Source organism: Equus asinus, chromosome 11 (assembly GCF_041296235.1).
Source record: "Equus asinus isolate D_3611 breed Donkey chromosome 11, EquAss-T2T_v2, whole genome shotgun sequence".
Taxonomy (NCBI): domain Eukaryota; kingdom Metazoa; phylum Chordata; class Mammalia; order Perissodactyla; family Equidae; genus Equus; species Equus asinus.
Genome location: NC_091800.1, coordinates 25,662,585 through 25,684,342, shown reverse-complemented (window position 1 = coordinate 25,684,342; position 21,758 = coordinate 25,662,585). Strand labels below are relative to the sequence as shown.

Below are 21,758 nucleotides of genomic sequence, written 5' to 3'. Positions count from 1 at the left end.
TTTATAACCCAAGTGCCCATCAACTGATGAATGGGTAAAGACATGGTATAATTCTAAGTCAGTAAGAATTCATTCACTCCTTTAATTCTTTTAAGTTATATTTTTCACACTAAAAATTCATTTTTAAAAATTTAGGGACAATAACACATAAAATCTCAACCTGTTAACATAAAAGCTATTTTTACTTCAGAGCATTTACTAACACTTTTTTATCATATACATTTCACATAACCGTAATAATAGTACAAAATTTTACCTATTTGTTTCACTAACTATATAAAACATTAACCATATTTCTATATAGACATTTTAGAAAAAATGATTTTTGACAACACAGTATTAACCTATAATAATTTACCTAACCCACTACTGCTGGTGGTTATTTACGTTATTTCCCATTTGTCACTCTCACAGTCAATCCCATCAAACATTTTTCATGCATTTTTCTCTCCTCCTTATTTGGGTTATGTTATTATGAAAAAGTCCCACAAACAGGTCTACTGGGTCAAAATATACATTTTGAGGACTTTGATTTACATTAGTGATTTCTGAAAGTATTATACTAATTAAAAATGCTATCAGCATCAGTACACCATGAGGTTCACAAGAACCTCACCATCTCCAAGTACCTTTCTGAATTCTTGCTTATTTACAAAGATATAAAATGTTCTTAGTTTTCATTTGTATTTGTTGATTACTTGGGAGACTGAACATTTCCCTTTGTTTTTGAATTTCTTCTTATGAGAACTTTAAGTTCACATCAGTATTTCATTTATCCACCAGGATCTTGAGATTTCTCATAAAATTTAGTAAATTATTTATTTCTTATAAATATTAATTTTTGTTACTTGACTCAAATATTTTTCCTTATCTGTTTTCTTTGTTCATTTTGGTTTTACTAAAATTCGTTTGTACAAAAAATGTTATATAATTTATTAAATCTATAAAATACTCTTCAGTGTTTCTTTTACTCCAAAGCTGAGAAAGCTACCAGTTGCCCACAAAGTTGATAAATATGCTACTGGCTGTAATGCTTATTTTCCTTTTAATTAACCTAGAGTGTATTTTGATATATGATATTGAATTTAAATTTAGTTACAGAATTAGAAATTTGCACTTATCTAGAGAAGACCTTTCTCATACTGCTAACTGATGTGAAATGAGATAGGTTTCTTTATCGTGTAGATAGTCAGGGGCAGGTGGGAATAAGATAAATCCAATAACGTGGAACTACTATAAATACAATGAATACTGTGAATTTAACTGTACAATTTACCACAGAAAACCAGTAGACATGAATAACATCACCTAAAAGAGACAAAATGGCTCCCAGGCCTGCATAACTTGGCTGTAACCTAATTCAAAGTGTTAACGTATCTATTTTGAAGGATGAGTGAGTCATTCAGAAGAGACACCGATCAGCCACTGGCGCATTCAGTGGGGAGAAAAGGTTAAACTTGGTAAGGCCCATTCAAGCACACTGTAGGAGAGTTGTCTGGTTCCAGGGTCCAGTATATTCCTGCTATAGAGAGGAGTCTGGTATAGAAAAGGCTGCCTGAGGCTATATTTGCCTGATGTTATTAAATATTTGAATCCCAATTAATAATACCTGTTGTTAATATTTAGAATGTCATATATGCTCCCTTCATGTTTTCATAGAATCCCTTGCTGCATCCACCATATTTGATATGCATTCTGTCACTATAAGTTAGTTACATTTTCTAGAATTTTTAATAAGTGGAATCAAATAGTATGTATTCTTTTTTGTCTGGCTTCCTGCCTGTAGCATAACTGTTCTGAGATTCATCTACTTTGTTACAAGTACTGCCGAGTACTATTCTATTATATAGATAGATCAATTTGGTATTCATTTTCCTGTTGATAACCACTTTAGAGAAGTCTGGCAGTTTCTTAAAAAGCCAAACACCCACGCACCATATGATGCAACTATTCCACTCCTAGGTATTTACTCAAGAGAAAAGAAACTGTATGTCCGTATAGATTTGTAAATGAAAATTCATAGTATCTTGATCTGTATTAGCCAAAAACTGGAAACAACCTCTTTCCACTCATACGTGAATGGATAAATGAATTGTGGTATGTATGTATATCTGTAAAATGACACATTACTCAGCAATAAAAAGGAATAAATTATAGATACATGCAACAACATGGACGAGTCTCTAAAATAACTGAGTAAAAGATAACAAAAAATGAGTCCTTATTTCCTGCCTTCTACCATTTTTCCCCCCTCATTTCATTATTTTCCTTCTCTCGTTTAAAAAGGAAACACTCCGTCTTCTTTTGGAATAAGTCTTTACCTCCAGTTCACACAGCATAAGGACCTTAGAATACTGAAATTCCAATCAGCCCCTATTGGCTTACAGCCACTGTAGGCTAGTACAGTATTGTAGTTCCACCTTGTTCGTTAGCCACAAATTAGACATTATTATTACTGTTTCCTTCCACCAATACTGGTTCAGATTAATTCAGGTTTCCTTTACTCCCTATTTCTTCTTTCATTTCAAACCTTCCTCTTAGGATCATTTTCCTCCTTCTTGCAGTATACCATTTAGAATGGTATTTTTTGAGGTGTGGGTTGTGACCTACTGGTCTCTCTGAGCTTGGCATCCTACAGCTCGACAATAGTGAGATGTGTATTTCTTTTTATTCACCCTGCTTGGGATTCACTGGGCTCCTTAAATCTGAGGATTTGTGTCTTTCATCAATTCTGGCAAATTTTTAATGGCAACTAAAAATATTGACTCATTCCTATCCCATGTTTTCTTTCTGGAACTCTGATTAGATCATATATCTTTTTTCTCTGTGTATGGCCTTCTATGTGGTTTCTTTCTACTTTTAACTGTGCCTTTCATGCTGGTTTATCACACCATTTAATTTTTAAGTTCTATTATTATATTTTTCATTTCTGATATTCTAATTGGTTCTTATTTTAATGTGCCTGGTCACTTTTATAGTCTATTATTCTTTATTTATGTTTTAGAATTCCTCTTTTATTTATTAACCATATTAAACATTTATTTTACATATTAGACATTTCTAATAGCTGAAATCTCTGTAGATCTGTTTTAGCTGTTTATGTTTCTGCTGATTTTTCTTCAGAGTGTTTTGACTTTTTCCCCCTTGTTATGTTTTGTGATTTATTTAATGTTGTTTTTATTTGTTAGAATTTTAACTATGATTATTTGATAACAGGGTTGATAACTCCCTCCAGGGAGATTTGTGATTGTTTCTGCCAGGTACCAAAGAGTGTTACAGACCCAAATTCACTTCAAATTAAAACTTTCCAATTCTGGAGTTTTAGGAACAATGAAAATGGTGTAAATTAAGGCCTCAAATCCAAGTGAATGTGAGCTGGTAACCAGGAGTTATTACGGGAGATTTTAACTATCTAGAGCTATACATCTCTCCAAGATGGTCTCTGATCAGGCCCCCTACACTTTGCAGAACCCAAGGAATTTTCCCCCGTCCCCATCCCTCTCCATGCACAAGTTTCTATGCCAAGAGAAACCCATGGATGTCCCCATAGTATTCAGTGACTTCAGGGCTTGCTTACCTCAGAGAATGTACTTGTTTGTTTCTAGCCCCAGAAAGTTTCCCTTATTTTCTCATAGGTTCATCCATTCATTTTAAAGGCTTTTTAAAAAAATACTGAATCTAGTATTTTATATATTTGGTGGATTTCTTGTCTATCATATTGCCAGAAATGAAGTCTATTTAACACTTCTGCAATTGCTTTATAAAACTTAAATCAGGATATTCTATTTATTCCTGATAAATTTTATTTTAGTGTGATTCTATAGTCTACAAAGTCTGTCAAGAGCACTTACAATGCTGATTGACTTATTTTATTGGCTTACCTCAGAAGTTGTGTATCATCTGCAAATTCAACTTCCTCAGCCTTCACCAAAGTCACTGATCAACACAGCTTCTGACAAAAAGAAAACCTTAAAAATTAATTTTGAAAATCTTTATAGCAAAACCAGCATATTTTTTCTTGTTATCAGGTATATAAAATTATAAATTAAAAGCATCAAAATCATATCCAGATAAATCAAATTAAAATAGGAAAAAATCCCCCTACCCCAATTACTTCAAGTGGTAGACCTTTTAAAAAAATCTCAATCAGCACTCATCTTCCACAGGAGGAAACACAACTTATTTAAACAAGTATCTCAAAGGCCACTGTTTACAAAAAGGCTGTGGAAATCTTAGAAGAGCTTTCAAGTGTCACAAAGGAAATTTTAAAGTGTTTTTTGCTTTTAACAGCATCATGAAAACCCATGCCTACCAGATTTTTTTCTTTTCTGCTTTGCCATAATTTTAGTTGGCATCTTTTACTAATTTCAGTCATCAATGGCAACTTTTGTAAAATTTTAACCTCCAACGTCAATATAAGGATATGTGTGTGTGTTTACATTTTCCCAGCAGAAACAAGAGAAAACTTACACTTCTCTCCTCCAGTACGTTGCTCTTGCATGAAGAACATATAAACCACCGACTTTGGGTCTGCATCTTTACTTATTTTCTGAGCAGCAACTACAGGTTTAAATAGAACATTTAGCTCCTGATGTTGTTTCTTCTGAATATTTGATGTATATCCTGCAATAATGTAGTAGAAAAAGCACAGGCTTTGGAATCACATGGATCTGAGTTTAAATCACAACCTTTCTGAGGCTCTCAGGAAAATTACATCATGAGTCTCAATGGATAGCTTCAAGAGTCCAACGACATAGCAGGCATACATACATAAAGAGAGACAGTGCCTAGCACAGTGCGTGCCATATAATATGTTTTCTATCATACCAGCTGTCCTTCTCTGTAATTTTGTACATTTCCACTTTGCTCAATCTGTCAAAGGGCTTTCCAGACTAAATTTTCTTAAGTCATAGTCTTGAAAAACTTTCATTGTTTTGTTCAACAATTATCAACATTTTGTAACACCTATTATACTCAACAATATATATAAAATACTTTTAATATAGCAATATGACAACAATACTACTACTGAATATACCCTACTAACAAGGTACAGTCCAAAATCTATGTTCTAAAGTCACTAGAAATTGTTCCTTTTTTGTGTGGTTATGTCACCAAAATGCTATATAGTTATGTAAATTTGATTCAGTTCCTTTTCAGGTTTTCCTCTTCTTTCTTTCTATTTAATTGTATTTTTGAATATGTAAACATACATGATTCCAAGACAAAATTACATAAGCAAGTTATATTTAGAGAAATCTCTCTTCCATTGTTGGCACCTTTCCCATTCCCTGCTTCTACATATAGATTACTCTATACACTGTTATCTGCCTCGTTTTTTCCACTTCATAATATATTCTACAGATCATCCTATACTGGTACATGGAGACTTTCTACATTCTCTTTATGAATTCTGGGGAAAAGAGCGACATGGAAGGGACATCATCTACCTGGCGATTGTTGAACGTACTTTAATCAGTTCCCTACTAATGGGCATTTTGGTGTTTCCAATCTTTTGCTAATACAAGTAATGCTGTATTACTTATACAAATATCAGTTTATATTTTATGCCATTGTGTCTTTAAAATAGATTCCTAGAAGTTACATGCCTGGGTCAAAGGACAAATGTGTTTGTAATTTTGCTGTATATTGCCAAATTCCCTCCTGGGCTTCATGCTTTTGTATCCCTACCAGCAATGCATCAAAGTGCCTGTTTCCCCACAGTCTACTTTGTGTTTTGTATAACTTTGGATTTTGGTGAGAAAGGTTTTAGTGTAGCTGTAATTTTTAGTATAGCTTTCATTTGTATTTCTCTTTGTATGACTGAAGTTAAACATCTGTTATATGTTTGCCATCTGCACTTCTTTTTCTGTGAACTCTGTTTCCATATCTTTGGCCCATTTTTCTACTCAATTGATGGTTATCTGCTTTGATTTTTAGGTTTTATTTTCATTACGGAGATTAGCTCTTTGTGATATAAGTTCAAATATTTCTTCTCACTTTGCCACCTGTCTTTTGACTTGGCTCATGACATTTTTCACCATGTAAATTTTTTTTTTAATATAGTGGAATTCATCATGGTGTTAATTTCATAGACTTTAAATCTGTTCCGTGGCTCTTTTGCTTTGTATGTTGCTGTTAAGAGATTTGTTGCTAACCTCTTCTTTCTGCCTGGAAGCCTAGAGGAATTTTTCATTATCTTGAAAAGTCCAATAGCTTTACCAGGACATGACTTAGAGATGACCATTCTGGATCAATTTTCCCAGTATACAACGAGGCTTTTCAATAGTAGATTTAACTCTTCTGCTGCTTCCAGAATGTTTTCACGGACTGAAGTTTAAATATTAGCTCTGCTATTATTCTTTCTTCTTAGGAATTCTAATTTTACATATTGTCTCTATTAATCACTTTCTCTTTTTACTTCTTCATTTCATTTTCATTCTTTGGCTGCCTTCATGTCTTTCCTCAATGCCCCTTATATTTAGTTTACTCCCCTTTAGGTACCTTGGACTTTAAGCTTCATTTTTAAAGATGATTTTTCTTTTTCTTCATTTTATTTCCTGAGTTCAGTAAATTCACTTTTCATATCTTCCTCTTTTTGTCCATTTCTTTTGGGGTTCTGAATTTATATTTGAGATTTTATCTCTGCCAATGCTTGTTTAAGGATATTTAATTCAGGTAGGAGTATTGTGCTGTAGTTTTCTTTAGCTCTGTAGCTGAATGTTTCGGGGAAGACTTCATCACTTGAAACATTTTTACTCTCATTTTACGTTTTCTACTTCTAGTAACTTTATATGGATGTTGTCTGCCATTTTCTGCTCCTATTGAAGTGTTTTAATTTTTGTAAACCAGACAACAATATTACATAGAATAGAGTGAGGGATTTGGAAGAATTACTGGATTTTTTAGTTCAATAGCACCTTTCATTGGCTTAATAGTTTTTTTTCAACCAATAACTCCTTTTTGGGTGGGAGAGGGGTCGATCTATCTTCCATTCTATTTCACCAGGATTCTTAATTTCTACTACCTCTTCTTTCTCTTTCCCACCAAGCCTCCAGGTAAATGGTGCCCCTGCCAAGTTATCTTCTTTTCACAGAAGCAGTACTTTCAGAGACTGCCTCTTTGGTCCCATGCACTTTCAAGTCCCTTCCTTCTGCCTAACAGTCTCAAACCCATTACTATTTCCCTCCTTAGGGTGGGGCTTTCTCTTTCTGAAGTTATTGTATCTGTAATCTACCGACCCTACATCCTGCTTTCCTCTCCTCTGTCTTGAATGAACAGTCTCAACCTCATTTTCCACTTTAGCATAGGTTCCAGAACTGGCTCAGCATTTCAGTGTTTATTTCCCTATATATCCATAATTTTAAATTATCTTAGACAAGGGTGGTGGTGGCTTAATTTGCTCTCCTTATAGACTTGCATAATTTTTTTAAAGGATGTATGGAGCGATTTGGACCTATGCCATCATCCTATGGAAAGCTGGAGTCAGGTTTTATTTTTTAACTATTTTTTAATTTTTAAATTATTTTCTAGTTTTATTGCATGTGGTCAGAATTTTGACTTTTTATTTTTTGGAACTGAGGTTTTCTTCGTAGTCTAATATATAATAGATTTTTATAACTATCCCATGTGTACTTGAAAAGATGTATTCTCTCTTAGCGGATTCAGGCTTTGATAGAAATCTATAAGATCTGCCTTACTGATTATGCATTATGACTAAATTTTTTTGTCCAGTTAATCTGACTTATTTTGAGAGAGGTGTGTTAAAGTCCCCTACTATTAGCAGGTTTCTATTTTTCCTTAAATCTCTTGTAGTTTTTAGTTTATGAAAGCTGTTGCTGCATCACTTAGTAAACAGACATTTGAAAAAAATCTTCATTGTGAATGTAGCCCTTAGCTTATGAAATACCCTACCATCTTAATGCTTTTTGAACTAAATTCTGCCTTGCCTGATACCAAGATGATGATCTTGCTTTTTTTAAAATTTGCATTTAGGGCTGGCCCCATAACCAACTGGTTAAGTTTGTGTGCTCCGCTTTGGTGGCCAGGGTTTTGCAGGTTCAGATCCTGGGCGTGGACCTAGCACAGCTCATCAAGCCATGCTGAGGCAGTGTCCCACATGGCAGAGCCAGAAAAACCTACAACTAGAATATACAACTATGTACTGGGGAGCCTTGGGGAGAAGAAGAAGAAGAAGAAAAAAAAAAAAAGATTGGCAACAGATGTTAGCTCAGGGCCAATCTTAAAAAAAAGAAATCTATTAAAATAAATAAATTAATTAAATAAAATTTGCAGTTATCTGATTTATCTTTGACCTTCCCTTTGTTTTTAAATTATTCTTCATTTATTATTAATTCTCTTTATTATTCATACTTTTTACAACTATAACTTTTGTATACAGCAATCATTAAGTATGTTGAGCCCACATACGTTTTAGTAATACATCTGGTATTTTTGCTATTGTGATAATGTTTTATGTTCTATTGTGTGTGTGTGTGTACACACGAATACATATAGAAAAATGTGTACATATCATGATATGATCTGTTTCCTTTGCTTTCTTTAGGTGAGGTATTTGTTTCAGTATGTAGAAAGTTTTTGTGTATCTTGTTCTTGGGATTAACTCTATCGTAATATCTTTATTTAATACTCTCTATTCCCCTCCCTCTTTTTAAGCTACTATTAGTTTCCTGATATTAGCAGTAACAAAATTAGTAACTTCCTCTTCCTTTCCTTTTCCCTCACCATCTAGTTTTGATCACTGGTATCATTTTCATTAGTGTTTTATCCTACACGTGTAAGGATGTATACTTACTTATAGTATGTTTGGCTTCCATCAGTTAGCTTCAAGTGCTCTCATTTTCCTCACAGCTAACTCCTAAGAGGCAAACAACACCTTATTCCACTTTTCATTTACTCTCCTTCCCCTCCCATCTTTTTGTGGGTTGTATTATTTCTACATTGTCAGACTATATAACATTTACATCCCATTCTATCACCATTAATCCCATCTTTTAATCTCAGTGCTACATAAAATATATTCAATGCTCACCAGCTGACCTTATGGTGAAGATTCTCCAATCATTTCTTGTTGTCTGAAATTGGTTGTCTAGTATATTCTCCAAGAAGGATTCAGAGGAACAATATTCTTTGTTTCATGTTTATAAATGTTTGTTGATGTCCTGAATTCTTGAAGGAGTTTGGTGAGATATGAAATATTTATTTCCTTGAATATTTAAAAAATGTTCTCTTGTTAGTATCTGGCATAAACTGCTGCTGCCCAAAATTCTACTCCAATCTGATTTTCTTTCCAGGTTGACTTGGTCTTTTTTCCCATAGATACAAAAGCTTTTTTTTTTTTTTCTTTTTTTCTTCTTTTTTTTTTTTCTTTATTTTCAAAATCCAACAATTCTACAAGAATATATCTCAGTTTTAACTGCTCTGGGTTGAGTTTCCCAGATTCACAGTATGCCTTTCAACATACGTAGATTTAAACGTTAATGTTAAGTGTTCTTGAATTATAGTTCTAATAGCTGTTCTGTTTTATTGCTTTGGTTTACATTTTTCTATTGCAGTAAAATTAACAACACAAAATTTGCCATTTTAGCCATTTTCAAGTATATAATCCAGTGGCATTAAGTATATTCACAATTTTATGCAACCATCACCATTGCTCTTTGGTTTACACTTGGAAAACTCCTAACAGATATATTTTGGCTCTCTGCCTGTCTTGTCACTTTCTCTTGACTTCTTTAAAAAATCTTTCCCGCTTTGATTTTCTTCTTTCTATTCTCTATTTCTCTTATTGTGCTTTCTGTGATATATATTCACTGTTTCCTTTCTAATTTAATCGTCATTAAAAAAATATTCTTTTTTCCTAATTCTTTCTTGAGTTCTGTGAGCTCTCATTTCACATCCTTTTACGTTCTAGGCATCTCATTTCTGAGTTTCTTTTATTTACGATTCGTGTGGTTCTTTCAAAGGTTTCATCTTTTGCTTAATTTCTCTTCGTTTATTTTGAAATATTTAGATCATTTTCATCTGCTTTGTGGCCACATTTTTTCTGGTGTGTTTTCATTACATGATGTAATGTTTTATGGCTCATTTTTAAGTTTTATTCTTATAATAACTTAGTATGCAGTTATATCATAGTTCCTTTCCCCATATATTTAAACATTGTCCTGGGGTGGGCCCAGTGGCACAGCGGTTAAGTGTGCACATTGTGCTTCGGTGGCCTGGGGTTTGCCAGTTGGGATCCTAGGTGCAGACATGGCACTGCTTGGCAAGCCATGCTGTGGCAGGCGTCCCACATATAAAGTAGAGGAAGATGGGCGCGGATGTGAGCTCAGGGCCAGTCTTCCTCAGCAAAGAGGAGGACTGGCAGCAGATGTTAGCTCAGGGCTAATCTTCCTCAAAATAAATAAATAAATAAACAAATAAATAAATAAAAATTTTTAAAAATAAATAAATGTTGTCCTGGACTAAGAAGAGGTTTGTACTTGTGTTTCATTGTATGGCTGTACTGTAGTTTTTAAAAATCCATTCCCGAGCTGAGAGACACTGGGCTGCTTCCAGTTTTTGGTGATTCCAAATACAACTGCTATAAAAATTTGCAGAGAGTCGATTATAGGTTTTCATTTCACTTTCCATTAGGAAAGCATACAATAGTTGTTGCGGAAATGCAAATTAAAATCATAATGAGATGCCACTACATACCTCAAATAATGACTAAAATTTTTTTTAAAAAACTGCTAATACCAAGTGCTGGCAAGAAAGAGAAGCTAATGGAGCTCTCATATCTTGCTGGTAAATTTCATCCCAGGAGTGGGATTGCTAGGTGATATAATTAAAGTATGTCTGGGGCCAGCCCAGTGGCAGAGCAGTTAAGTTCACACATTCCACTTTGGCAGCCCAGGGTTTGCTGGTTTGGATCCTGGGTGCAGACCTATGCACTGCTTGTAAAGCCATGCTGTGGCAGGTGTCCCACATATAAAGTAGAGGAAGATGGGCATGCATGTTAGCAGAAGGTCAGTTTTCCTCAGCAAAAAGGGAGGATTGGTGGCACATGTTAGCTCAGGGCCAATCTTCCTCAAAAAAATAAAATAGGGGCCAGTCCGGTGGCACAGCAGTTAAGTTCACACGTTCCGATTCTCAGCAGCCCAGGGTTTGCCGGTTCAGATCCTGGGTGCGGACATAGCAACACTTGGCAAAAGCCATGGTGTGGTAGGTGTCCCACATATAAAGTGGAGGAAGATGGGCATGGATGTTAGCTCAGGGCCAGTCTTCCTCAGCAAAAAGAGGAGGACTGGCAGTAGTTAGCTCATGGCTAATCTTCCTAAAAATATATATATAAATAAATAAAATATAATAAAATAAAAGTATGTTTGATTTTCAGTTTAGTGGATACCAGGGGAAAGGTGGGGTGGGGGGTGGGCACAAAGGGTGAAGTGGTGCACCTACAACATGACTGACAAACATTAATGTACAACTGAAATTTCACAAGATTGTAACCTATTATTAACTCAATAAAAAAAAAGTAAAAAAAAAAAAAAGTATGTTTGATTTTATAAGACACTGTTAAACTCTCGTCCAAAAGGCTGTGGTATATGCACTCCCACCAGCAAGATTTGAGTCCTACTGCTCTGCATCCTTGCCAGCACTTACTATTTTTCTTCTTTTTTTGGCCATTCTAAGAGGTTGTACAGTGGTACCTCATTGTGGTTTCAATTTGCATTTTTCTCAATGACTATTCTATACTTTTCTCATTTAACACAAAATGGAGACCATTTTCCTATGTCACTAAATAGCCTATATCACTTAGCACCCTTCAAAAACATTTCTCTTTTTTTTTTTTTTTGCTGACGAAGATTGGTCCTGAGCTAACATCTGTTGCCAATCTTCCTCCCTTTTTTGCTTGAGGAAGATTAGTCATGAGCTAACATCTGCGCCAATCGCCCTCTATTCTGTATGTGGGTTGCCACCTCATCATGGCTAATGAGTGGTGTAGGTCTGTGCCCAGAATCTGAACCTGTGAACCCAGGCTGCCGAAGCAGGGCATGCCGAACTTAACCACTACGCCATGGGGCCAGCCCCTGAAAATACTCCTTTTAAAAGTTTAAAATATAGCCAATCATGATCGATGTGCCATTATTTATAAAAACCATTCTTCTACCATTGGATATACTTTTTCTTTTTTTTTTGAGGAAGATTAGCCCTGAGCTAACATCTGCCGCCAATCCTCCTCTTTTTGCTGAGGAAGACTGGTGCTGAGCTAACATCCGTGCCCATCTTCCTCCACTTTATATGTGGGACGCCTACCACAGCATGGCTTGCGAAGCGGTGCCATGTCCACACCCGGGATCTGAACCAGCAAACCTTAGGCCGCTGAAGTGGAACGTGCACATTTAACCCCTGAGCCACCGGGCCAGCCCCTACCATTGGATATTTCTTATTTCTAATTTCTCACAAGTATAAAATGACACTGTGATCATAAAGCTTTGATGCCATCTCCACTTCCATAGAAGTTACATAGAAAGGGTGAAAGAGTATACATATTTTTGTCTCTTGTTACACATTCTGACAAATTGCTTTAAATATTTCTTTCTTTAATTATAAGTTAAATATTTTTCATGTAAGCCATCTGTGCTTGTTCTTTTGTCATCATGAGTTCATGTTCTTTGCTCATTTTCTGTCAGGGCATTGATGTCTTTATCTGTCGATTTCTAAGAGATGGATACACTCGCCAAAGGTATAGATCACACTTTACATGTAAAGATAGGCTTACCTCTGACCTCCCCACTCAATCCTTTACTCTATCTGAAATATGAAATATACTTCAAATGAGCAATATTTATCCAATATCAACTGCATGCAAACATGTTCACCAGACTCAGGAAGGAATCTTGTCTTCCATGGATTTATTTTGTTTCTCACAAGCCTGTTAGAAACGAAGTGACATAAAATACGCATAAATGAAGAACTGAGTATAGGGTGAGAAGAGATTGTGATTGGATGAAATCTGTCTCCACTTCAAGGAGGAAGCTGAGCTAGGTATCAATTACTTTCAAAAGAAAATAATTTGGGGTAGTGGGAACCATTTTTACTGAGAGAAAAGGAAAGTGTAAAGAAGTCCCTAGGTCTGCGAGTGACAATATAGGCCACAAGCACAGTATTTGAGGGTTACCAGCTACCCACCTTAATCCTCCCAAATATAACTGTAGGAATCTATCATAACAGAACCATCCAGAGTTCATGTAATCATAACAGAAATGATGAAACTGTTACTTTAAAAATTTTTGTGATAATATAACTTTTAAAAGATTAAGGTAGAGAATAAAATCCTACACCTACTACCACTTGCAAATATTCGGTGCCCCCTACCACAATACATTTTAGCCTTTAACTGCAGAGTGTGGCATCTAACGGCAGGAAGTGAAGCAGCCATCTTGATCCACAGAATAGAGCTGCATAAGGATGGCAGAGCAACAGGTTAGCAGCTTGGGCCCCGCACAACCTTTTGTAGCAAAGCTACCTGATCAGCTCATACTTTTACATAGAAAAGAAACAAACTTTTTATTTTATTAAAAACATTTTTTTAGGTCACAATTATTTTTCAGTTTTTCTGTTACAGTAGCCAAACCTATATGTTAACTAACACAAATTCCAAGTTGAGGAATGGGGGCTTTGTCAGTAATACGATGGCATATAAAATGTTTTTAAGAAAAATAAAAAGAGGTCTAAATTACAGAAGTGGCAATGAGAGTAGAAAAATGAAGCGGAAAGAATTTTGGAGGTTGAGGCTACAGATTATACAATTGGGCAAAAGAGAGAGGCAAGAATTTGAAATTTTTTAACAAGATATTTTTAAAGATTTTATTTTTCCTTTTTCTCCCCAAAGCCCCCTGGTACATAGTTGTATATTTTAGTTGTGGGTCCTTCTAGTTGTGGAATGTGGGACGCTGCCTCAGCATGGCCTGACGAACTGTGCCATGTCGGAACCCAGGATCCGAACCGGCGAAACCCTGGGCCTCCGAAGCAGAGCGTGTGAGCTTAACCACTCTGCCACGGGGCCGCCCCGAATTTGAAGTTTTAAATCTGTGCCACTCAGAAGATGCCTATACCATTAATTGAGACAGAAAATACAAAAGAGGAGGGAGAGTTATATACAGACTAAGCAAGTCTGTCCAAAAAGCTGTGAGAAATGTGTGTTAAGCGCTCAAGAAAGCAGCACTTGACATAGGATTAGGGCTCATTTGCACGAAAATGATAGTTTAAGCAGCAGGAACAAATGATTACCAAAAAAAGTTACAGTAAAGGTAAAATTTTCCCGTTTCAATGCCTCATTTTTTTTTTTTGGTGAGGAAGATTCACCCTGAGCTAACATCTATTGCCAATCTTCCCCATTTATTTTGCTTGAGGAAAATCAGCCCTGAGCTAACATTTGTGCCAGTCTTCCTCTATTTTGTACATGGGATGCCGCCACAGCGAGGCTGATGAGTAGAGTAGGTCTGCGCCAGCGATCCAAACCCGTGAACCTGGGCCACTGAAGCGAGCACGTGGAAATTTAACCACTCAACCATGAGCCAGCCTCTCAGTGTATCCATTTTTTTAAAAAAAGCCAAATATATAATACTTTAACCATTTTCTCCTTTAAGTGAAATAATCTTAACATCTGTTATAATCAGTCTGTTTATCTCACAAGCAATTTCAGTAGTTAATGGGCATCCTCATGATTCAGGCATTTAATCAATTTCACTGATTAGCTGAACACCACAAACTGCAGTGGTCATTTTGATCTCTACATAGTTTTAACTCTCTTTTTTTTTTAGTCATATTGTTTAATTTATTCCCATAATGGACTACATTGGTTAGAGACTAAAAAAGTGATGGCAAAGTGAACTAAATTAATGAGGAATATAGAAACAATTCTGAAAATTAATATCAAAATGTTCTCAGAATGTGACATTTATATGATCAAAATTATTACAAAGCACAGCAAAGTATTTCTAGTACTTCAAAAATAATTTTAAAAAGAGGAATGATTAGGGCCAGCCCGGTGGGGCAGTGGTTAAGTTTGCACGTTCTGCTTCGGTGGCCTGGGGTTCACTGGTGCGGATCCTGGGTGAGGACACGACACCACTTGGCAAGTCATGCTGTGGTAGGCATCCCACATAAAAAAATGGAGGCAGATGGGCATGGATTTTAGCTTAGGACCAGTCTTTCTCAGCAAAAACAGGAGGATTGGCAGCAGATGTTAGCTCAGGGCTAGTCTTCCTCAAAAAATAAAAAAAAACAAAGAGGAATGATTATTATTTGCAATTTGGTTGTTCAGCTACTGAGGGGGGGATATATCACATTTTAAATGTGTTTTTTTAATAAAGTGCTTATAATTACACTAAAATCTTCATTTATATAATCATTTAGATTTTTGAAGTACCAAATGCAATAATTCCAAACAGGTTCCGAGAGCAATTTTTGTTGATTTTTTTACGCTGAATTAGAGAAACAGATTTTAATTTGTCATTCTGTCACAAAACACCACATTCATTTAAAAGATGTTCATCAAATTTTTTCTGTTATAATTAAACAGCATGCATCATTTGATATCGGGAAAAAATTAAATTTGTATACATTATGAAATTGCAATGAAAAGTAATCTTTAACACACCAATCTAAGTTAAAACCATTTTAACTTAACATTGTCGATGCAAAAGTGATATTTTAAAACATTCCACAGGATCTTCAGATTATATATTATGAAATCTAAAAAACAGTTCTTCAAAGAAAAATCTGAAGATATTTATCTAATTACTTAAAAATTACTTATTTACTTTAAATTACAGAACGTACTCATGCCATATAGTAAATTTAAAGTTGCAGTATTTTGATTTTAAGTTGTGTTAAAGAGAAACTAGAAAACCAATAAATTTTCTTCAGCAGAAGAGACCTAAGGCACTGATAAGTTTGGTATTCATTTACTGAGATTGTATACTTTCAAGAAAAAATGGCAAATAGAGCATTATTATTTGAGGGTTCATCTTCATTACCTAAATTTCTCTCTAGTAAGATCTCACAAAAGGATTATGTACTTTTCCTTAATATTATTTCTGTTTGTATTATTTGTAAATTGGAAGCAACAAATAAATTTCACTCAAACACAATGAGAATCAAGTTTTCCAGAAAGCAGGTTAAAAACTTATTTTTCAGTTAGGTTAAAAAAATGTATACCCATACCTCCCAATTATGGCTTTATTTTATTTATTCATTTAACAATTATACTTTTGAATATATGCCAGGCACTATTATATGGGAACGCTATACAAAGGTTTTAGCAAACATTTACTGAGCAGCTACTATGTGTTATTGGTGTTTCTTAGCCACTGATCTGTTACTTTATGAAAGCAGGTACTAACATGCATGTTAGCCATCAACTCAACACTAAATTAATAATTGAACTCTTGCAACTTAGGTTGTATAAGACACGTGGATTAAAAAGTAAATTTTAAAAAGAAAATTAAGTTTTGATCATTCAATTATGTTACTGTTGTTTTCTTTGGTACTCTTGCCACAAAACTTGGTACTGTTGTCTCGGTTGGATCATCAGTTAACCCTGAATAACTGAAAACCAAACTAAAGGCAATAAGATAAGTATCTTTGCTTTCTTCCCACGTGTCCAAACTGCTAAGGCAAATCACAAAATACTAGCCTTTTATGGGCCAGATTTTCGGTTCCGATAAATATCCCCCTCAAATGAAAGACAATGCGTGCCTTCTACTCCGATTTAAACAGATAATGAGGAAGAGGAAAAGAAGGTAATTCCTGTCTCCTTCCTCCCACCCCAAAAAGAGCTCAGAAGATGCTTCCCCCTACAAATGCTTTCCCTCCCGCTGCCCCATGACCAAGCAGATGAACCAACCAAGCACATCAAGACAGACCAGATATTTCTCATCTTCAGCAGATCATAACCAGGGAAACCAAGATCTGACAAAATTCCTCCTTCACTTCCACTGTTTCTGCAAACACCACTTTCTAGCTTTTAAAAGAGACCACTGCAGGAATGTTGGCTGCACACTAATGAATAAAACCGCCCAAACGGAGAACCCGCCGCCCACTACCACCAAAGGATGGCACTAGTCACAGGGTAACTACCGAGAAGAGCAAACACTTCAGCAGCCGCTCCCTCATTAACGACACAAAATGAAGACGTCTCTTTCGAACCTGAGGATAGTAGTGAGGCATCTCCCTCTCTCCCCGTCCCTTACCAGCCTTGTTCCTTCCTAAATCAGGCAGTCCATCAGCCAACTTCCTTTGTCAGTAATTAGGGCTTGATGGTCAGAATCTTTCCGAGACAAAGATGATTGGAATAGCTCCCAGGTACCCAAGGAATCAGTGTTAAGGCATTAGAGCCCCCACCAAGCCTACACAATGACAACCAAACCAAAGCGTGGCCTCCCCGCCCCTCCCATTCGTCGCTCTCCCGAGCAAGAGCTGAGACTCAGGCCAGGAAAAGCCCTCCCTTTCAAACAAGCAAGAACGCGCCGGGTCGGCTCCCTCAGGACCCGTCTACACCTTGAGGTACTAAGTAAGCTTTCAATAGCCAAGCTCAGTCCCAGCCACACACAAGATGGCAGCCAAGCACCTACCGGAGGAAACAGCTGCACCACCACTCCAGCGATGCCGGCCACTCGACCGCGGATGTCTCCATTGGCGCAGCCAGGGCGCGCGAGACAACCCGAGAGCGCTGGCAGCCAATCGGAAGGAGGCGCGCTCCGGCGCCACCGCGTTGCCGGCGGTACGCGCGCAGGGCCTTTGAGGCGTGGACCCAGTGGGGTATACAACCAATGGGCTCCCGGCCAGGTGATGGAAGTCGTTGGTGTCCGACTCCTCCCATTTAGGGTTCGTGTTAGGTAGGCCTGGACTTTAGAAATTGGGGGGTGCACACTCCCTGGCTGAGGCGAGGTGGAACAGTTGTTGCTGAGGTGAGATCTAGTACATGGTGAAGTAGGTCCCGGCCAGGGGACACTTGGGGCCGTGGGCTGTCGGTGGCGTGGAGTCGGAGAGGAGCCCGGCCCGCGGGGAAATCCAGCCTGTCCTACGGAGCGGGCGGAGGACAGCCGTCAGGTCCGGCGGGCGGCTTGGAAAACGCAGTGGAGCCCGTGAAGCCGAGGCACGGCCTTGGGTTGCCCCGCGACGGCTCCTCCGGCCCAGGACCTTGCAACCTCCCTTCTCCTTTCACTCACGTGCAGTCCCGGGCTGGAGAATTGATCACGGGCGCACTGAGTTCTCAACCCCCATTTCGGTCTCAGTCTCCCGGTGGACACCTTAATATGAGGTGACTGCTCAGCAGCTGGGAACCAGAGGCTATAAAAAGGGCTGTAGGAAATGGACTGCAGTATAAAATCCAGAAGCAGAACTTGAAGGTCTAACCACTGACCCATTTCGCAGGTAAGACTGCACACGCCCTAAATAAGCAAAATCATTTATCCAGGGTCATGTAGTTGAGATCAGATCCTAAGAGCTTCTGACCTTGCTTAACCACAACCCAACAACTTCTTACCCAATAAGAAATTAAATAAAATAAGCAACAGTATATAACTGTACCATTCGGCATGTGGAAGCCCACAGCAAGTTCTGTATGTATTAATGAATGAGGCCAAGAAAAGAGGTAACTTTGAGGCGGTAGAGTGGAATAATCAAAAACCATGGGCTCTGAAACCAGACTGCCTGGTTCCTTATTTTTTGTCTCTGCCACTTACAGTGTGACATGCTTTAGCTTCTTCATTGGAAAAACTGGCATGCTGATTTATCCCCTTTGATCGTTATGCAGATTAATAAGAATTTGTGAAGTGTTCAGAAGCGCGCCTGACACGTAGTTTAGACTCGGTAAACGTCCCTTACTGTCATCCTAATTAAAGAACAGAGAAGAAATGGTCACAGTTTCATAAGAGCCTATTTTTAAAAACGAAAAAGAACCGTAAATTGAAGTGAAACAGACCGACTCCTTCTCTGCCAAAATGAAAAAGTGAGAAGGGGAAAAAATGAACAAACTTAAAAATCCCTGTTGTGCTCCAAAATATTAACACTGGTTGTCTCTGGATGATGAGATTATGAGTGATTTAAATTTTCTTCTTTATGCTTTATTATATTTTGCAATTTTTTTCAGAGAACATGTTTTTACTTTTTTAAGTTCAGTTACTTTTAAATTTTCAGAAGCGATGGAGGACACTGGTGAGGCCCTCTTTAAAAAGAAGCTCTTACCAACCATGTTTATATGTTGTAGGTGGAAGTGTAAATTGGTAGAACCTTTCTGGAAAGCATTTTGGCAATATGCTCCAGGAGACTTTAAGATAGACAATCCTTTTTTGAAAATTGTATACTTAAATTTTAAATTCAGCACACTTTTACATTCTGCTACAAAATTAGAACCTTACAGATAGAGAGCATAATTCACCATCCCTGAGTTGTGTCCCCCCTGGCCCCCCCACACATACCAAAGACTTTGGTGCAGAGCCTTCAAGTCTTTGTTTTATGTTTATATGTACTCTATATGTGCATATATGCATTCGTGATTTTTTTTTAAATGGAAATGGTGTCATACTATGTAATTTTGGAACTTTATTCACTTGAGTGTTTTTGCAGCGTGTCCATGTTATTTATATCTCATTTTGTTGTTTACAGCTCATTTTTTTTATCTGCTGGATAGTGTTCCAGTGTATGGCTGAATTGTTCTGTTAATGTGAAATATATTTCTTTGTCTCTTTTTCATATTAAATTCTATTTTGTGTGACATGTACTATATAGCATGTTTTATTTACTGTCCTCCTCTTGATGGACATTAGGTTTCTTCCAGTTTTTCACCTTAGAAACAATGCTGCAAGGGAAATCCTTGTATATGTTTTCTTGTGCACATGTGGTATCTCAAGGACATATATTTAAAAGTGGAATTGTTTGGTTTTAAGTTATGAACATTTTTAATTTTAATAGGTCTTGCCAAATTTGCCTCTAAAATACTTCTGCTAATTTATACATCCCACAAGTTGTTAATGAAATTTCAATTTCCCTACAATCTAGACCAACCAAGATACTATCATCTTACTTTTTGCATATCTGATGGATGAAAATGATACTCATTTAAAAAAATTTTTCATTCTCTGATTATTAGTAAGGTTGCAGTATCTAGTCATATGTTTATTAACCTATAACTTATGTAAATTTTTATAATTTCTTTTAAAAATTACCCACTTTTCTATTGAGTCATCTTTTTCTTAATGATTTAAGGAGTTCTTTATATGTCCTGTATACCATGTACCTGTATAATTTTACCAAATTTCTTCACTGTCTATGGCTATGTCCCCTTTTTGTTACTGTTGTTAAAATATGTTACAAACATTTTCTCTCAACTGTTTGCTTGGCTTTTAACTTTATTTTATTTTTGTTAGTTTCTGTTTATTCTACAATGGCTTTTTCTCTTTTTTACAATCTTTAGGTCTCTTTATTTTACTGCATCTCTCTAAGACTTCCAGTACCATATTGAATAAGAGCAGTGGTGGCAAGTGTCCTCATCCTGAGCTCACTTTAATGAAAATGCTTCTAATGTTTCCTCATTGAGTATGTTGTTTGCTGCTAGGTTTTAGTAGTCATTATCAGGTTAAAGAAGTTCTCTCTTATTCCTAGTTTGCTAAGTGTTCCCCCTCTTACCTCCTCCCCAGAATAATTGTTGACTTCTATTGAATTTTTTTGTTTTGTTTTTCTGTGTCGGAGAGGATAGTTTTCCTCCATTTATCTATTAATGTAGCAATTTACATTGATAAACTTTCCTATGTTAAACCTTTGGGTACTCCTGGGTTACACCCTACATTGGTAATATACTTTTACTCTTGATAAAAATGTAAGAATAACAATGTTTTTGCATATTGAAGTATATGGAAAGTCCATTTTAAATCTGATTTGGCCTAAAACTTCTTTTTCCAAAACCGGACTGACTTATGGCCCCCCAGACGTGCATTGTACATCTGCTTCAAACATTTCCCCAAAGCACAGAATGCGCTCTTTAAAGATAGGGATGAATGTCTCCCTTTCTCTGAAGCCTATACCAGCACTTCTTTGAAGATAAGCTCTTCTTCCCAGAGAGCCAAGGTCAAGTTGACCTGCTATGTACGTGCTAAACTGCAGGAGGACATCTCCTTGTCACTTTGGGGGAAAAAATTGTTTTCCTGTTATGCTTGATGTATGTTCTTTGTTCTGAAACGATACATAACCATGCTGTAAACCACACTTCTCTGGGGTGCTTTCTTCTCTGGGGAAGATAATGCTTCTGGGCTAGTCCTCAGCGTTGGCTCATTAAATATCAATCACTATCACTCTTTCTTATCTATAGATTGGTTATTGATTGTTTGCATCAACGCTCTACTGCTTTATATTTTTACATACTATTTCTGCTTCTCTACCCAGAAGTGCTTTTGGCCTTGAGTTTCTTACCCAAGGTGTCAAGGTTTTACTAATCATAAAAAAAGAGTTCAAAGCTTCCCATATTTTTCCTGCTTTGAAACTGTTTTGTGTACTATAGAAGTTATTCATTCCTTGAAAGTTTTGTAGAATTCATCTATAAAACTTTATGAACCTGGTGTACTCGGAGTAAGAGGTGGGGATGTGTGGCGTGCAGCTCTTAAGATCTTTAACTGTTGTTTTAATTTCTTTTTATTAACATAAAAATATTTTTTATCTTCTTTTATTAAGATTTTAATAAGGATAATAATTTA

The 21,758-nt window shown here is 36.5% G+C and overlaps 2 protein-coding genes across 21 annotated transcripts in view; one reads left to right on the top strand and one right to left on the bottom strand.

The window, feature by feature from the left end:
* Positions 1–17,772, bottom strand: part of CAB39L (calcium binding protein 39 like) — a 148,127-nt gene extending 130,355 nt beyond the window's left edge. For 3 of the 15 annotated variants that reach the window (XM_014838938.3, XM_014838939.3, XM_014838937.3), the window contains exons 1-3: positions 17,643–17,772; positions 4,471–4,623; positions 3,882–3,952 (exon numbers count right to left, since the gene is read on the bottom strand). The gene's annotated coding sequence lies outside the window, so the exon portion shown is untranslated. Of the gene's footprint in view, positions 1–3,881; positions 3,953–4,470; positions 4,624–8,815; positions 8,879–9,052; positions 9,227–12,784; positions 12,938–17,261; positions 17,442–17,642 lie in introns of those variants that run through there. The other 12 variants (XM_070520642.1, XM_044777171.2, XM_070520641.1 and 9 more) reach the window with 9 other exon arrangements.
* Positions 17,773–17,801: 29 nt separating this feature from the next.
* SETDB2 (SET domain bifurcated histone lysine methyltransferase 2) overlaps positions 17,802–21,758 on the top strand; it is a 75,313-nt gene continuing 71,356 nt past the window's right edge. For 4 of the 6 annotated variants that reach the window (XM_070520636.1, XM_070520634.1, XM_070520630.1 and 1 more), the window contains exon 1: positions 17,802–18,444. The gene's annotated coding sequence lies outside the window, so the exon portion shown is untranslated. The remainder of the gene's footprint in view (positions 18,445–21,758) is intronic. The other 2 variants (XM_070520633.1, XM_070520632.1) reach the window with 2 other exon arrangements.